General features: G+C 44.8%; 1 protein-coding gene across 5 annotated transcripts in view; it reads right to left on the bottom strand.

Moving 5' to 3' along the window:
* Positions 1-17,403, bottom strand: part of LOC120060903 (semaphorin-4G-like) — a 76,328-nt gene extending 58,925 nt beyond the window's left edge. For 3 of the 5 annotated variants that reach the window (XM_039010330.1, XM_039010329.1, XM_039010332.1), the window contains exon 1: positions 17,005-17,302. The gene's annotated coding sequence lies outside the window, so the exon portion shown is untranslated. The other 2 variants (XM_039010331.1, XM_039010333.1) reach the window with 2 other exon arrangements.
* Between the last annotated feature and the right edge of the window lie 791 nt (positions 17,404-18,194).

Here is an 18,194-nt window from a genome sequence, read left to right as displayed (position 1 = left end):
GTCCTCGTCTTTTTTTCCCCTGGCATCAGCCAGCCTTAGCGCGGACAACACCTGCCAGTCTGCACAGCGCAATATCAACCCAAAGCATATCAGACTGCATCTCTCTACCATATCACCGGATTCCTGACGCTCTGGATCATTACACCGGATCATTACTCCGGATCATTGCAGCTAGCTAGCTGCAAACGAGTGGCTACTGTTAGCTAATGCCTCTGTCCCGAAGCAAGCACCAGCTAGCCTCGAGCTAGCCTCGAGCTAGGCCCATATACCAGCTAAATCTCGGGCTACAATACCTCCTTTTCCAATTGGCCTGGACCCTTTTGTCGACATGGAGCCCCGCCGATCCATCACTACTGGACTGCCGACGTGATCACCCGATGTGGTCTCAACAGGCTATTCTGTTACGAATTCGCCGAAGAACCATCTACTAGCCCCGGCCCGCTAGCTTTTCTGAACGCTGTGTCCCCTGCTCGCCTAGCGTAGTAGTGACTACCGAACAGCACCCTGACTCGCCTATTGCTGCTCTTTTGACTCTATGATCACTCAGCTACACAGCTGATGCCCCCTGGACTGTTTCGATAACACGGTACCTCATTTTGTTTACCTGTCGGCCCCAGCCTCGAACTCAGGTCCTGTATGTACATAACTGACCCACTCTGCCCATTCATCGCCATTTACCCGTTGTTGTCTTAGCTCTCCTGTTCAACACCTGTAATTGCTTTATGCCTCTCTCTAATGTCAATATGCCTTGTCTACTGCTGTCTTAGCTAGTTTGTTTTATTTCACTGTAGAGCGCTCAGTCCCGCTAAAAATGCCTTAGATAGCTCTTTCATCCCACCCCACACATGCGGAGACCTCACCTAGGTTAACTGATGCCTCCAGAGACAAAACATCTCTCATCGTCACCCAATGCATAGGTTTACCTCCACTGTACTCACATCCTACCATACCATTGTCTGTACATTATGCCTTGAATCTATTCCACCACGCCCAGAAATCTGCTCCTTTTATTCTTTGTCCCCAACGCACTAGACGACCAGTTCTTATAGCCTTTAGCCGTACCCTTATCCTACATCATCCTCTGATGTAGAGGTTAACCCAGGCCCTGTAGCCCACAGTTCCACTCCTATTCCCCAGGCGCTATCATTTGTTGACTTCTGTAACCGTAAAAGCCTTGGTTTCATGCATGTTAACATCAAAGCCTCCTCCCTACGTTTGTTTTTTCACTGCTTTAGCACACTCCGCCAACCCTGATGTCATAGCCATGTCTGAATCCTGGCTTAGGAAGGCCACCAAAAATTCTGAAATTTCCATCACCAACTACAACATTTTCCACCAAGATAGAACTACCAAAAGGGGTTGAGTTGCAATCTACTGCAGAGACAGCCTGCAGAGTTCTGTCATGCTATCCAGGTCTGTGCCCAAACGGTTCGATCTTCTACTTGTAAAAATCCACCGTTCCAGAAATAAGTCTCTCACTGTTGCCGCTTGTTATAGAAACCCTTCAGCCCCCAGCTCTGCCCTGGACATCACATGCAAATTAATCGCCCCCCATTTATCTTCAGAGTTTGTACTGTTAGGTGACCTAAACTGGGATATGCTTAACACCCCTGCCGTCCTACAACCTAAGCTAGATGCCCTCAATGTCACATAAATTATCATGGAACCTACCAGGTATAACCCTAAATCCGTAAACACGGGCACCCTCATATATATCATCCTGACCAACCTGCCCTCTAAATACACCTCTGCTGTCTTCAACCAGGATCTCAGCGATCACTGCCTCATTGTCTGCATCCGTAATGGGTCTGCGGACAAACGACCACCCCTCATCACTGTCAAACGCTCCCTAAACACTTCAGCGAGAAGGCCTTTCTAATCGACCCGGCCCGGGTATCCTGGAAAGATATTGACCTCATTCCGTCAGTAGAGGATGCCTGGTTATTCTTTAAAAGTGCTTTCCTCACCATCTTAAATAAGCATGCCCCATTCAAAAAATGTAGAAGTAAGAAAAGATGTAGCATTTGGTTCACTCCAGACCTGACTGCCCTTGACCAGCACAAAAACATCATGTGGAGTACTGCATTAGCATCGAATAGCCCCCACGATATGCAACTTTTCAGGGAAGTTAGGAACCAACATACACAGGCAGTTAGGAAAGCAAAGGCTAGCTTTTTCAAACAGAAATTTGCATCCTGTAGCAAAAACGCAAAGGTTCTGGGACACTAAAGTCCATGGAGAATAAGAGCACCTCCTACCAGCTGCCCACTGCTAGGAAACACTGTCACCACTGATAAATTTACGATAATCGAGAATTTCAATAAGCATTTTTGCTACGGCTGGCCATGCTTTCCACCTGGCTACCCCTACCCCGGTCAACAGCTCTGCACCCCCCACAGCAACTTGCCCAAGCCTCCCCCATTTCTCCTTCACCCAAATCCAGATAGCTGATGTTCTGAAAGAGCTGCAAAATCTGGACCCCTACAAATCAGCTGGGCGAGACAATCTGGACACTCTCTTTCTAAAATTATCCGCTGCAATTGTTGCAACCCCAATTACTAGCCTGTTAAACCTCTTTCGTATCATCTGAGATCCCCAAAGATTGGAAAGCTGCCGCGGTTATCCCCCTCTTCAAAGGGGACACACTCTAGACCCAAACTGTTACACACCTATATCTATCCAACCCTGCCTTTCCAAGGTCTTCAAAAGCCATTTTAACCTCTATAGGGAGTGTGGGACGGTAGCGTCCCACCTGGCCAACATCCAGTGAAATTGCAGAGCGCGAAATTCAAAAATACTCAATTCAAATATTTAACATTCTTGAAAATGTGTTATACATCAAAATAAAGCTTAACTTCTTGTTAATCCAGCCGCCGTGTCAGATTTCAAAAAGGCTTTACGACGAAAGCAAACCATGCAATTATCTGAGGACAGCGCTCAGCACACAAAACATTATATACAGTTACCAGCCAAGTAGATTAGTCACGAAAGTCAGAAATAGCAATAAAATTAATCACTTACCTTTGATCTTTGTATGGTTGCACTCACAAGACTCCATGTTACACAATAAATGTTTGTTTTGTTCGATAAAGTCCCTCTTTATATCCAAAACCCTCCATTTTGGCGTGTTTTGTTCAGTAATCCAATGGCTCAAATGCGGTCACAAGAGGCAGACAAATTCCAAATAGTATCTGTGAAGTTCATAGAAACATGTCAAATGATGTTTATAATCAATCCTCAGGTTGTTTTTAGCCTAAATAATCGATAATATTTCAACCGGACAATAGTGTCGTCAATATTACAGAAAAACAAGAAAGGCGCGCTCTTGGTCGTGCGCAGTAACCAGCTCTGAGGACATCCCAGGGTCCACTCACTCAATGTTGTAATTCGCCCTCAGTTTTCAGAATAAAAGCCTGAAACAATGTCTAAAGACTGTTCACAACTAGTGGAAGCCATAGGGAATGGAATCTGGGTCCTATCCCTTTAAATGGTGGATAGGCTTTCATTGGAAAAACAGACACTTCAAAGTAATGGCACTTCCTGGATGAATTTTCCTCAGGTTTTCGCCTGCCATTTCAGTTCTGTTATACTCACAGACATTAGTTTAACAGTTTTAGAAACTTTGGAGTGTTTTCTATCCAAATCTACAAATTATATGCATATTCTAGCTTCTGGGCCTGAGTAGCAGGCAGTTTACTTTGGGCACGCTTTTCATCCGGAGGTGAAAATAGTGCCCCCTACCCTAGTGAGGTTAACAAACAGATCACCGGCCATTTTGAATTCCCCCGTACTTTCTCCGCTATGCGATCTGGTATCAAAGCTGGTCATTGGTGCCCCTCAGCCGCACTCAAGGTCCTAAACAATATCATAACCGCCATCGATAAAAGACAACACTGTGCAGCCGTATTCATTGACCTGGCCAAGGCTTTCGACTCTGTCAATCACCACATTCTTATCGGCAGACTCAACAGCCTTGGTTTCTCAACTGACTGCCTAACCTGGTCCACCAACTACTTCTCAGACAGAGTTCAGTGTGTCAAATCTGAGGACCTGTTGTCCGGACCTCTGGCAGTCTCTATGGGGGTGCAACAGCGTTCAATTCTCGGGCTGACTCTTTTCTCTGTATATATCAATGATGTCGCTCTTGCTGCTGGTGATTCTCTGATCCACCTCTACGCAGACGACACCATTCTGTATACTTCTGGCCCTTCTTCGGACACTGTGTTAACTAACCTCCAGACGAGCTTCAATGCCATACAACTCCTTCCGTGTCATCCAACTGCTCTTAAATGCAAGTAAAACTAAATGCATGCTCTTCATCTGATCACTGCCCACACCCGCCTGCCCGTCTAGCATCACTACTCTGGGCGGTTCTGACCTAGAATATGTGGACAACTACAAATACCTAGGTGTCTGGATAGACTGTAAACTCTCCTTCCAAACTCACATTAAGCATCTCCAATCCAAAATTAAATCTAGAATCGGCTTCCTATTTCGCAACAAAGCGTCCTTCACTCATGCTGCCAAACATACCCTCGTGAAACTGACCATCCTACTGATCCTTGACTTCGGCGATGTCATTTACAAAATAGCCTCCAACACTCTACTTAGACTGCATCCAATTTGCTATCACAGTGCCATCTGTTTTGTCACCAAAGCCCCATATACTACCCACCACTGCGACCTGTATGCTCTCGTTGGCTGGCCCTCGCTTCATATTCGTTGCCAAACCCACTGGCTCCAGGTCATCTATAAGTCTTTGCTAGGTAAAGCCCCGCCTTATCTCAGCTCACTGGTCACCATAGCAGCACCCACCCGTAGCACGCGCTCCAGCGGGTATATTCCACTGGTCACCCCCAAAGCCAACTCCTCGTTTGGCTACCTTGCCTTCCAGTTCTCTGCTGCGAATGACTGGAACGAACTGCAAAAATCACTGAAGCTGGAGACTAATATCTCCCTCACTAACTTTAAGCATCAGCTGTCAGAGCAGCTTACAGATCATTGTACCTGTACATAGCCCATCTGTAAATAGCACACCCAACTACCTCATCTCCATATAATTTATTGTTTTGCTCCTTTGCACCTCAGTATCTCTAATTGCACATTCATCTTCTGCACATCTATTATTCCAGTGTTTAATTGCTAAATTGTAATTATTTCGCCACTATGGCCTATTTATTGCCTTACCTCCCTAATATTACTTCATTTGCACACACTGTATACATATTTTCTATTGTGTTATTGACTGTACGTTTGTTTATCCCATGTGTAACTTTGTGTTGTTTTTGTCGCACTGCTTTGCTTTATCTTGGCCAGGTCGCAGTTGTAAATGAGATCTTGTTCTCAACTGGCCTACCTGGTTAAATAAAGGTAGAGTAGAGTTCTTGGGAACAGGAATAATGAACTTCTGCTTAAGACATGGGATTACAGTCCTCTAGATCACCCAGTCCTCTAGGTCGGCGTTAGTGTTGGTTTTGTTATTGACGAAGCATGCATAAAATGCGTTGAGTTCTTCTGGTAGAGAGGCATCGTTGGGCAGATCACGACTGGGTCTTCCTTTGTAATCAGTAATGACTGTAGACCCTGCCACATGTGGCGGGCTCCGGAACCTATGTAATATGAAACCTCCCTCGGGAGGTAAAAGGGTTGGCATTTGACGATCAGGTATTCCAACACATGTGAACAATGGATCGAGACTTCGACTGAGCTCGAGTCAGCACATAATTTGTTGTTGATGAAGAGGCAAAGCCCTCCCCTCTCGATTTCCCTGACTCCACTGTCCTGTCCGCTCAGTGAATGGAGAATCCATACAGTTGGATAGCCATGGGGGGTATCTTGTCCGAAAGCCATGCTCCAGAAAAGCTGACAATATTGCAGTTACTAGAGTCCCGTTGTTAGCAAATCCGTGATCGGAGGTCATCCATCTTATTATCAATTGGCCAATGGAATGGAGGAAAGAGGTGGCCGCTCTTCCCTTCGCGATTGAGATGTCAATATACATCTTATTTGGGTATAAAGCAGGAAAATAACAAATGTTCAAGAAACAGAAACAGAACCTGGAACTGTTCCGGAACATAACCGTTATTTTAAAAGGGAACCGGTTAATAATGTTCTTTTATGTTGCAGGGAAAAAATTATAGTCCCACAACAAAACACAACAAAGCGCCTATGCAAAGCCCGGACTCTGTCACTCAAACTAATTCCAGTGTCTGCCTGCAAGCTGTAAATCTTTGCCTTTGCGTGTTTACGCTACCTGCCCCTCCCCCCTCCGAAGCATAGGCTACTGTACTTACGTTTCAAGTTTGATTCAGAAAATAGGGAGATATATTTTTTAGCTAGGGAAGAATGGATTAACTTTTTCAATGCTAGTTAAGGATACTACAGGCTTAGTTATTACCTTTCACGTTGGATTTATTAACTACAAAATGGTAAGACATGTTTAATTCTGCCGCTCTGCACACACACGTTTGTTAGCTAGCAAGCTCAAGCTTGTTAGCTAGCTAACGTTAGCTCAAAGGACATTCAAAGTTCCTCCATAGAAGCAGTTCCTCCTAGGTATAATTCTGTGAACCTAATTCATATAATGCATGTCATAACAAGATGCCCAGACTCCTCAACCCTGTCTCAATCTCTCCCCACCTGCAAAATTTCAGTTGCATGTTGCGCCATAGGCTACACTTGTCTGGCCATCAGGCATTTAAACAACTAGCGTGCCTGCTCTATCCACACTTATTGGTGAAGTAACTGAATGAGCTAAATGTTTTTTTTTTTAACTGCTGATTTCACAGGTTAAAAGGGGAACAGAAGGGCCTCCAGAGTGCCACAGTGGTCTAAGGTACTGCATCGCAGGCTGCATCCCAGGCTGTATCACAACCGACCATGACCAGGAGTCCCATAGGGCGACGCACAATTAGCCCAGCGCCGTCCGGGTTAGGGGAGGGTTGGCCGGGGGGGGCTTTACTTGGCTCATCGTGCTCTAGCGACTCCTTGTGGAGGCCGGGTGCCTGCACGCTGATTCGGTCGTCAGTTGAATGGTGTTTCCTCCGACACATTGGTGCAGCTGGCTTCCGGGTTAAGCGAGCGGGTGTTAACAAGCGTGGTTTGGCGGGTCATGTTTCGGGATGCATGACTCAACCTTTGCCTCTCCCGAGCCCGTTGGGGAGTTGCAGCGATGAGACAAGATCGTAATCATGAAATTGGGGAGAAAAAGGGTGTAAAAATTACAACAACAAAAAAGAACGATATAAACTGGTACTTTTTTGGGGGTTCGAACCGGTTCAGAACTTTATTTTGCTTGTTGGAACATAGGAACTAAATAGTGGTTCGAAACGAACCCTGGTATAAAGCATATCCTTTGAACACAATGAACATTTTAGCATATTCACCAATAGCCCTATCTGACACATCGCACCCAACAACAAACATGAGTATGGTTACAGGCACACAATAATTGTCAGATTAATATAATAGTTTTATTAAAACCTGTACATGCTTTGCAAGAAGAACGATTTCCCTAATAATCCTGTTTACATGGACACATCTGAAATCAGGCTACCTGATGGCACTCTGATACATGCAGAAAATCACCAATCAAAATTAACATTTTACCACAGCGACCATGTTATTTTCGGGAAGCAGATTTGATCCTGAGTTCGGACATACAAAGTTTGCATGTGAAAACCACTTCTAAGACGCATACATTCAGTTCCGGAATTACTTTACTTGCGCTAAAGAGGGAAGCTCGTTCGGCTGGTGCTAGCATATGCGCAGATCAAATATACAGCTGAAATGCCGATATTTTTTATTTTATTTTTATTTTTATTTTTAAGGTGTTTAAATGTCCTAAGAAGTCGAAAGATTGCTCAGTTTTAATCGGCATATGCTTACTTTGATTTTGATTGTCACGGCTGTCGTTAGAACGGGACGAAGGCGCAGCGGATGTTGAGGTCCACATATTTAATTCAAAGAGAACCTAAAACATAACAAAATATATAAATAAATGAACAACTAAACGTGACTACGTGGTGCACAAACACAAAACAATATCCTACAAACACAGGTGGGAAAAATAGCTACTTAAATATGATCCCCAATGGGAATCATACAAAACACCAACATAGAAAATATAAACTAGAACACAACATAGAAATTATAAACTAGAATACCTCCTAGTCACACCCTGACCTACTACACCATAGAGAAACAAGGGCTCTCTATGGTCAGGGCGTGACATTGATGTTACGCTGATTAAGATAAGCAGTAAGGTGTTTACATTACTATTGCATAATCATGCTACTACCATAATCAGTTTAATATCTAATTATTACTGCGTATGTAAACATACTGACTGTCGCAACATTACCACAACACAGTAGTAGAGGCACATTAACAATTATGTCACATTGACGGAGAGAGGTTTCACGTTTTTTCAGTAAAATATCCAACTGAATAAAAGGTAAAATTTTTCAAACCAAAGCAAATCCAGATAAGGGCAGTAAAAGGCTAGTGAATAGTCATGACACAAGGTCATTTCCTTCTCAGTGTTGGAAAAGTACCTACTCTCTTTCATTTGAACCCTGAGGGTACAGAACTGAATAAATTATTGGTGATCCACAAACATGAAGAGGATAACACGGGATCCCCCTTTTGATGTGATTTACACCCTACCTCACAACAACCCTCCATCTCCGGTGTCACCTTGAATCAGTGTCCATGAGTTACAGGGTCACAGAGTTCAGGTTGCTTATCATCATCACTTCTGGTGCTCCATACTATATTACATCTTTATATCTGCGGCCAACAAGGCAGAGTTCATCTCAGCCTATGCGTCCCTCCAGTCCCTCGACTTCTTGGCACTGACGGAAACATGGATTACCACTGATAACACTGCTACTCCTACTGCTCTCTCCTCGTCTGCCCACGTGTTCTCGCACACCCCGAGAGCTTCTGGTCAGCGGGGTGGTGGCACTGGGATCCTCATCTCTCCCAAGTGGACATTCTCTCTTTCTCCCCTGACCCATCTGTCTATCGCCTCCTTTGAATTCCATGCTGTCACAGTTACCAGCCCTTTCAAGCTTAACATCCTTATCATTTATCGCCCTCCAGGTTCCCTTGGAGAGTTCATCGATGAGCTTGACGCCCTGATAAGTTCCTTTCCTGAGGATGGCTCACCTCTCACAGTTCTGGGTGACTTTAACCTCCCCACGTCTACCTTTGACTCATTCCTCTCTGCCTCCTTCTTTCCACTCCTCTCCTCTTTTGACCTCACCCTCTCACCTTCCCCCCCTACTCACAAGGCAGGCAATACGCTTGACCTCATCTTTACTAGATGCTGTTCTTCCACTAATCTCACTGCAACTCCCCTCCAAGTCTCCGACCACTACCTTGTATCCTTTTCCCTCTCGCTCTCATCCAACACTTCCCACACTGCCCCTACTCGGATGGTATCGCGCCGTCCCAACCTTCGCTCTCTCTCCCCCGCTACTCTCTCCTCTTCCATCCTATCATCTCTTCCCTCTGCTCAAACCTTCTCCAACCTATCTCCTGATTCTGCCTCCTCAACCCTCCTCTCCTCCCTTTCTGCATCCTTTGACTCTCTATGTCCCCTATCCTCCAGGCCGGCTCGGTCCTCCCCTCCTGCTCCGTGGCTCGACGACTCACTGCGAGCTCACAGAACAGGGCTCCGGGCAGCCGAGCGGAAATGGAGGAAAACTCGCCTCCCTGCGGACCTGGCATCCTTTCACTCCCTCCTCTCTACATTCTTCTCTTCTGTCTCTGCTGCTAAAGCCACTTTCTACCACTCTAAATTCCAAGCATCTGCCTCTAACCCTAGGAAGCTCTTTGCCACCTTCTCCTCCCTCCTGAATCCTCCTCCCCCTCCTCCCCCCTCCTCCCTCTCTGCAGATGACTTCGTCAACCATTTTGAAAAAAAGGTCGACAACATCCGATCCTCGTTTGCTAAGTCAAACGACACCGCTGGTTCTGCTCACACTGCCCTACCCTGTGCTTTGACCTCTTTCTCCCCTCTCTCTCCAGATGAAATCTCGCGTCTTGTGACGGCCGGCCGCCCAACAACCTGCCCGCTTGACCCTATCCCCTCCTCTCTTCTCCAGACCATTTCCGGAGACCTTCTCCCTTACCTCACCCCGCTCATCAACTCATCCTTGACCGCTGGCTACGTCCCTTCCGTCTTCAAGAGAGCGAGAGTTGCACCCCTTCTGAAAAAACCTACACTCGATCCCTCCGATGTCAACAACTACAGACCAGTATCCCTTCTTTCTTTTCTCTCCAAAACTCTTGAACGTGCCGTCCTTGGCCAGCTCTCCTGCTATCTCTCTCAGAATGACCTTCTTGATCCAAATCAGTCAGGTTTCAAGACTAGTCATTCAACTGAGACTGCTCTTCTCTGTGTCACGGAGGCGCTCCGCACTGCTAAAGCTAACTCTCTCTCCTCTGCTCTCATCCTTCTAGACCTATCGGCTGCCTTTGATACTGTGAACCATCAGATCCTCCTCTCCACCCTCTCCGAGCTGGGCATCTCCGGCGCGGCCCACGCTTGGATTGCGTCCTACCTGACAGGTCGCTCCTACCAGGTGGCGTGGCGAGAATCTGTCTCCGCACCACGTGCTCTCACCACTGGTGTCCCCCAGGGCTCTGTTCTAGGCCCTCTCCTATTCTCGCTATACACCAAGTCACTTGGCTCTGTCATATCCTCACATGGTCTCTCCTATCATTGCTATGCAGACGACACACAATTAATCTTCTCCTTTCCCCCCTCTGATAACCAGGTGGCGAATCGCATCTCTGCATGTCTGGCAGACATATCAGTGTGGATGACGGATCACCACCTCAAGCTGAACCTCGGCAAGACGGAGCTGCTCTTCCTCCCGGGGAAGGACTGCCCGTTCCATGATCTCGCCATCACGGTTGACAACTCCATTGTGTCCTCCTCCCAGAGTGCTAAGAACCTTGGCGTGATCCTGGACAACACCCTGTCGTTCTCAACTCACATCAAGGCGGTGACCCGTTCCTGTAGGTTCATGCTCTACAACATTTGCAGAGTACGACCCTGCCTCACACAGGAAGCGGCGCAGGTCCTAATCCAGGCACTTGTCATCTCCCGTCTGGATTACTGCAACTCGCTGTTGGCTGGGCTCCCTGCCTGTGCTATTAAACCCCTACAACTCATCCAGAACGCCGCAGCCCGTCTGGTGTTCAACCTTCCCAAGTTCTCTCACGTCACCCCGCTCCTCCGCTCTCTCCACTGGCTTCCAGTTGAAGCTCGCATCCGCTACAAGACCATGGTGCTTGCCTACGGAGCTGTGAGGGGAACGGCACCTCCGTACCTTCAGGCTCTGATCAGGCCCTACACCCAAACAAGGGCACTGCGTTCATCCACCTCTGGCCTGCTCGCCTCCCTACCTCTGAGGAAGTACAGTTCCCGCTCAGCCCAGTCAAAACTGTTCGCTGCTCTGGCACCCCAATGGTGGAACAAACTCCCTCACGACGCCAGGTCAGCGGAGTCAATCACCACCTTCCGGAGACACCTGAAACCCCACCTCTTTAAGGAATACCTAGGATAGGATAAAGTAATCCTTCTAACCCCCCCCTCCCCCTTAAAAGAGTTAGATGCACTATTGTAAAGTGGTTGTTCCACTGGATATCATAAGGTGAATGCACCAATTTGTAAGTCGCTCTGGATAAGAGCGTCTGCTAAATGACTTAAATGTAAATGTTTATAAACTGGGTGGTTTGAGCCCTGAATGCTAATTGGCTGACAGCCATGGTATATCAGACCGTATGACAAAACCATTTATTTTTACTGCTCTAATTACATTGGTAACCAGTTTATAATAGTAATAAGGAACCTCAGGGGTTTGTGATATATGGCCAATATACCATGGCTAAGGGCTGTATCCAGGCACTCCGCGATGCGTCGTGCTTAAGAACAGCCCTTAGCCGTGGTATATTGGCCATATACCACACCTCCTCGGGCCTTATTGCTTAATTATATGAAGCACTCCATCAGGACAGGTAGAAATTAGCAAGACCTTCGGGAAGCCATGCACTACATTTTAACTTGACCTATAAATTGAGTGGGGATTATGTGCCTTATACTGTAACAAAGGAAAGCTTCCATACCATGGAGCATCAGTTTTTCCCAGCTCTAAGTTGTCACCATGCATATTTGCTGGACTCGAGCGCAAATTTCACTGGGGACGGGGAGACAAGATCCCACCCACATTCTGAAAATGCATTTTGGTCCCCCCCAGTTTTATCACTGCACTGTGATACAAAAAGCGGCATCGGTGTGCTTTAGGACCATGCGGATGCCTCAGAGCTATTGGGTAGGCTGTTTGGCGTATCAACCGGCTGGATTTCAAACCACGCAGACACCACAGAGCGTGCAAACAGAGACAGCTGTTGTCTGTGTGTTGTGCTTTTTCTCAGCGTTGTAAAAGCAAGCAGACCAGAAACTGGCTACTCTTCATTTGACTGATGTAGCTGGCAAGGTAACTGCTGTTTGACTTAACAGAAAAATTTATTTATTCCCAGTGCTGAATTAGTAGTGTAACTAACATGAAACGTGTCAGTTATACATGTTTCATCCCCCCTCGATTGAAGTTCTGTCTGAAGTGAATTAACTAGCTAGCTATTAGCTACCACAGCCAGTTTAGCGCTAGCCTCTAGCTTTCTGTAAGGTAGCAGTATCTAACAGCTGTTGTGTGTATGGACATGTTTTGTAGCCTTTGTTAATGTCATTTTGGAGTCAGTTTTATTGTAAATCTGAATAGAATATGTTTCTTAACACTTCTACATGAATATGGATGATACCATGATTACGGATAATCCTGAATGAATCGTGACTAATGATAAGAGAGAAAGTTAGGCGCACAAAATTCATACCCCTAAAACTAACTTCTCACCACTACAATAACAGGGGAGGTTAGCATTTTTGGGGGATATGATATTTGTGCACCTATAACTTTCTCACTCATCATTATTCATAGATGATTATCCATAATCATGTTAGCATCCACATTCATTGGGAAGTATTTATAAACATTATATTCTTTTTACAATAAAAGTGAACCCAAAAGGATAATATTACAGTACCAGTCAAAGTTTTGGACACATTCAAGAGTTTTTCTTTACTTTTACTGTTTTCTACATTGTAGAATAATAGTGAAGACATCAAAACTATGAAATAACACATATGGAATCATGTAGTAACCAATATAGTGTTAAACAAATCAAAATATATTTTAGATTCTTCAAAGACACCCTTTGGCTTGACAGATTTGCACACTTGGCATTCTCTCAACCTGCTTCACCTGGAATGCTTTTCCAACAGTCTTGAAGGAGTTCCCACATATGCTGGCTTCTTTTCCTTCACACTGCGGTCCAACTCATCCCAAACCATTTAAATTTGGTTGAGGTCGGGTGATTGTGCAGGCCAGGTCATCTGATGCAGCACTCCATCACTCTCCTTCTTGGTCAAATAGCCCATACACAGCCTGGGGGTGTGTTGGGTCATTGTCCTGTTGAAAAACAAATGATAGTCCCACTAAGCGCAAACCAGATGGCATGGCGTATTGCTGCAGAACGCTGTAGTAGCCATGCTGGTTAAGTGTGCCTTGAATTCTAAATAAATCACTGACAGTGTCACTAGCAAAGCACCCCACACTATCACACCTCCTCCTCCATGCTTCACGGCGGGAACCACACATGCCGAGATCATCCGTTCACCTACTCTGTGTCTCACAAAGTCAAGGCGGTTGGAACCAAAAATCTCACATTTGGACTCATCAGACCAAAGGACAGATTTCCACCGTTCTAATGTCCAATGCTCATGTTTCTTGGCCCAAGCAAGTCTCTTCTTCTTACTGTTGTCCTTTAGTAGTGGTTTCTTTGCAGCAATTCTACCATGAAGGCCTGATTTCACGCAGTCTCCTCTGAACAGATGATGTTGAGATGTGTCTGTTACAATTTTCCGGATTGACTGACTTTCATGTCTAAAGTAATGATGGACTGTTGTTTTTATTTGCTTATTTGAGCTGTTCTTGCCATAATATGGACTTGGTATTTTGCCAATCTTCTGTATACCACCCCTACTTTGTCACAACACAACTCATTGGCTCAAACGCATTAAGAAGGAAAGAAATTCCACAAATTAACTTTTAACAAGGCACACCTGTTAATTGATATGCTTTCCAGGTGACTACCTCATGAAGCTGGTTGAGAGAATGCCAAGTGTGCAATGCTGTCATCAAGGCAAAGGGTGGCTACTTTGAAGAATCTCAAACACTTTTTTGGTTACTACATGATTCCATATGTGTTATTTCATAGTTTGATGTGTTCACTATTATTCTACAATTTTGAAAATAGTACAAATAAAGAAGAACCATTGAATGAGTTGGTGTGTCCAAACTTTTGACTGGTACTGTAGATTGTGTAGAAACCAGGAAATTAGCTTTAGAATACCCCCCCCAAAAAATCTGAGGGAGGACCCCCAGAGCCCCCTGTGAGGTTATGTCCCCTCCACTTCAAAAACCAAAGTCACGCCCCTGGCTGGACTGGTGAGTTGTCCTCTTCAGAATGTACCTGTATTCTAAAGGCTCATGTCATGAATAATGAAGTGATCTACTATAAAGGCCTTCCTCAGTCCACTAATACTTGAAGAGAGCACCAAAGGCAGTTTCCAGTGTGAAATCAATTTGTTACTAGTCCTAAACACACACAAACACACAGCAAGGGCGCAGATGATGGGAACATCTAGCAAACCAAAGGTTGTGTGTTCGAATCTCATCATGGACAACTTTAGCATTTTAGCTAATTAGCAACTTTGCTACTTTTTCCTACTTTTTTAGCTACTTTACAATTACCTGGTATGTTAGCTAACCCTTCCCCTTACCCTAACCTGAACACTTTTAGCTAGTCATTCACCTAACTCTAACCTTAACCCTTTAACCTAACTCCTAACCCTAACCTTTATCCCTAACCCCTAGAGCTAGCTAACATTAGCATTAGCCACATAGCTAACGTTAGTCACAACAAATTGGAATTCTTAACATCAAATTTTATTTGTCACATGCGCCAAATACAACAGGTGTAGACCTTACCGTGAAATGCTTACCTAGAAGCCCTTAACCAACAATGCAGTTCAATAAATAGTAAAAAAAATATTTACTAAATAAACTAAAGTAAAACATTTAAAGTAACACAGTAAAATTACATAACAATAACGAGGCTATATACAGGGGGTACCAGTACAGAGTCAATGTGCGGGGATACAGGCTAGTCGAGGTAGGTTGGGGTAAAGTGACTATGCATAGGTAATAAACAGTGAGTAGCAGCGGGGGGGTCAATGTAAATAGTCCATGTGGCCATTTGATTAATTGTTCAGCAGTCTTATAGCTTGGGGGTAGAAGCTGTTAAGGAGCCTTTTGGACCTAGATTTGGTGCTTCGGTACTGCTTGCCGTGCGGTAGCAGAGAGAACAGTCTATGACTTGGGTGACTAGAGTCTTTGACAATTTTGCGTGCCTTCCTCTGACACAGCCTAGTATATAGGTCCTGGATGGCAGGAAGCTTGGTCCCAGTGATGTATTGGGCCGTACGCATCACCCTCTGTAGCGCCTTACGGTCGGATGCCGAGCAGTTGCCATACCAGACGGTGATGCAACTGGTCAGGATGCTCTCGATGGTGCAGCTGTAGAACTTTTTGAGGATCTGGGGACCCATGCCAAATCTTTTCAGTCTCCTGAGGGGGAAAAGGTTTTGTCGTGCCCTCTTCACGACTGTCTTGGTGTGTTTGGACCATGATAGATTGTTGGTGATGTGGATACCAAGGAACTTAAAACTCTCGATCCGCTCCACTACAGCCCTATCGATGTTAATGGGGGCCTGTTCGGCCCTCCTATTCCTGTAGTCCACGATCATCTCCTTTGTCTTGCTCACATTGAGGCAGAGGTTGTTGTCCAGGCACCACACTGCCAGGTCTCTGACCTCCTCCCTATAGGCTATCTCATCGTTGTCGGTGATCAGGCCTACCACTGTTTAGTCGTCAGCAAATGTAATGATGGTGTTGGAGTCGTGCTTTGCCACGCTGTTGTGGATGAACAGGGAGTACATTTACATTTCGCAAATTCGTAACATATTGTACGTTTAGCAAATGTGTGAACATATGGACGAATTGCAATTCGTAACATATTGTACGAATTGTAATTCGTAACATATCATACGAAATAGATGATGGATCCACAAATTCATTATTACATACCATATGAAATGTTAGATATCATAGAAACGCAACATATCATACTAAATGGAGTATCTTGGATTTAGACCAGAATAATAGGACATGCTCTGAGACCAAGTTGAAATATTTTGCCTCACCATTGCTTGTTCAAGTGGCCATACACTGACCTATATGGCTTTGCCTATTAGAAAACTTCAACAGCAATGTACTGTATATGGCCAGGAAAATGTTGCTTATAGATAAGTCAACTCGAGTGCTATATATGCTCTCAATATCATAGCAAGTTTGTAGGATAAATATTTTATATTATGACCGAGATCAGACAAAACCGTCATGGGCTTCATTTGCATTCCAGCACCTAATTGTACACATCGCAACATAACTTCGGATCATTCTGCCATGCGCGCAAGTGTTGTCTTATGTTATTACGCATTTTCAGAGTAGCCTACCAATAATTACCATGCAATGTACTCTGTCTGAAATAAATGATCCTATGTAGCCTAGTAACACCACCGCGACGCAATACACATTTCCACAATGTTACGTGTCTGACGAACACTGCAGCATTTTAAGAATACTTCTTAGAGCGCTTTCTCACGCACCTTCACCTGCCTGCGATTTGTCCTGTACCTCACACACCCCATTCAAGACTGAATAGGTAAACTGAACGAAATACAATACAGAGCACTGTACAGTAGGCTACAGTACAGTTAGTCTACTGTAGTTACAATTGTGTAAACCTTACCTTGCAAATGTTCTACGAAACTAGAGAATACTCTTCTATGGAATAATTATTTGTGAGTCCCCGCGTGGTGTTGGAGTGGTGCGCAGTCCAGCGCGCATATGCCAGCCTATGCTCTGTCAAACCAGTGTATTGTGCATGCATATGTCTATTCTAGTCCCAACACCGGTGTCGCGCGCTCTCTCTCTCTCTCTCTCAATACATGCGCAAATGGTTTCAAATTAGAATGTTAATCAATCCCTTCCTGCCATTGTAAACAATTATCTCTATGCTCATTTCCTTGCTACTTCTGACATGGTAACATGCAACTCACTGGTCAGCTGTGTCACTACACAGGTTTCAATGTGCGTTTCCGAGTGGCGCAGCAATCTAAGGCACAGCATCTCAGTGCTAGAGGCGTCACTACAGACCCTGGTTTGATTCCAGGCTGTATCACAACCGGCTGTGATTGGGAGTCCCATAGGGCGGCACACCCAGGTTAGGGTTTGGCAGGGGTAGACCGTCATTGTAACCAATAATTTGTTCTTAACTGACTTGCCGAGTTAAAAAAAAAAAAAAAAAGATATTTGAATTGGTGTGACTTAATGTGCGCCTGATGTGGAAAGCCTATATACAATTCTAATAGCTTCCTACGATGATATATTCAAATCGATATGATAACTGTTTTGTGTGTGTGTGGCAACAAATTGATTTCACACAGGTTATACTGGAAACTTACTTTATCATAATAAATATGCACTCACATCGACTTAGCACCACCTGTTGGGGGACCATGGGAGTTGAAGTGATATCAGGGTCCATATACAAAACGTTTTTTTTTTTTTTAAAGGTCCTAGGAATCATGTTAAACCCTGTTTTAAAACCCCCAGCTCGGAGTAGGTTTTAGGACGAAGTTAAGACACTGCCTAGACAAACTCTGAGCAAAGAGTAAAATCAACTCATAAAAGTTTATCTCACTGCTAATCGCACAGTTTGAGGTTCCGCAAAGGGAAGATGGAGATGACGCTCATTGACACTGTTGCAAATTATGGACAATAACCAATGAGGCACCGCCAGCTGTGAACTCTATAGCACGCTTAAGACAACCACAGTGAACGTGACTGTACATCAAATGTTGTAATGGTAAAACGTTTGATATCATTTTTGCTTAATCTTAATTATTGCCTAATATGTTGGCACGCGTAACCTTTATT

This window comes from Salvelinus namaycush, chromosome 16 (assembly GCF_016432855.1).
Source record: "Salvelinus namaycush isolate Seneca chromosome 16, SaNama_1.0, whole genome shotgun sequence".
Taxonomy (NCBI): domain Eukaryota; kingdom Metazoa; phylum Chordata; class Actinopteri; order Salmoniformes; family Salmonidae; genus Salvelinus; species Salvelinus namaycush.
Note: the sequence above shows the minus strand (reverse complement) of the source record. Positions and strands in the feature narration are given on the sequence as shown.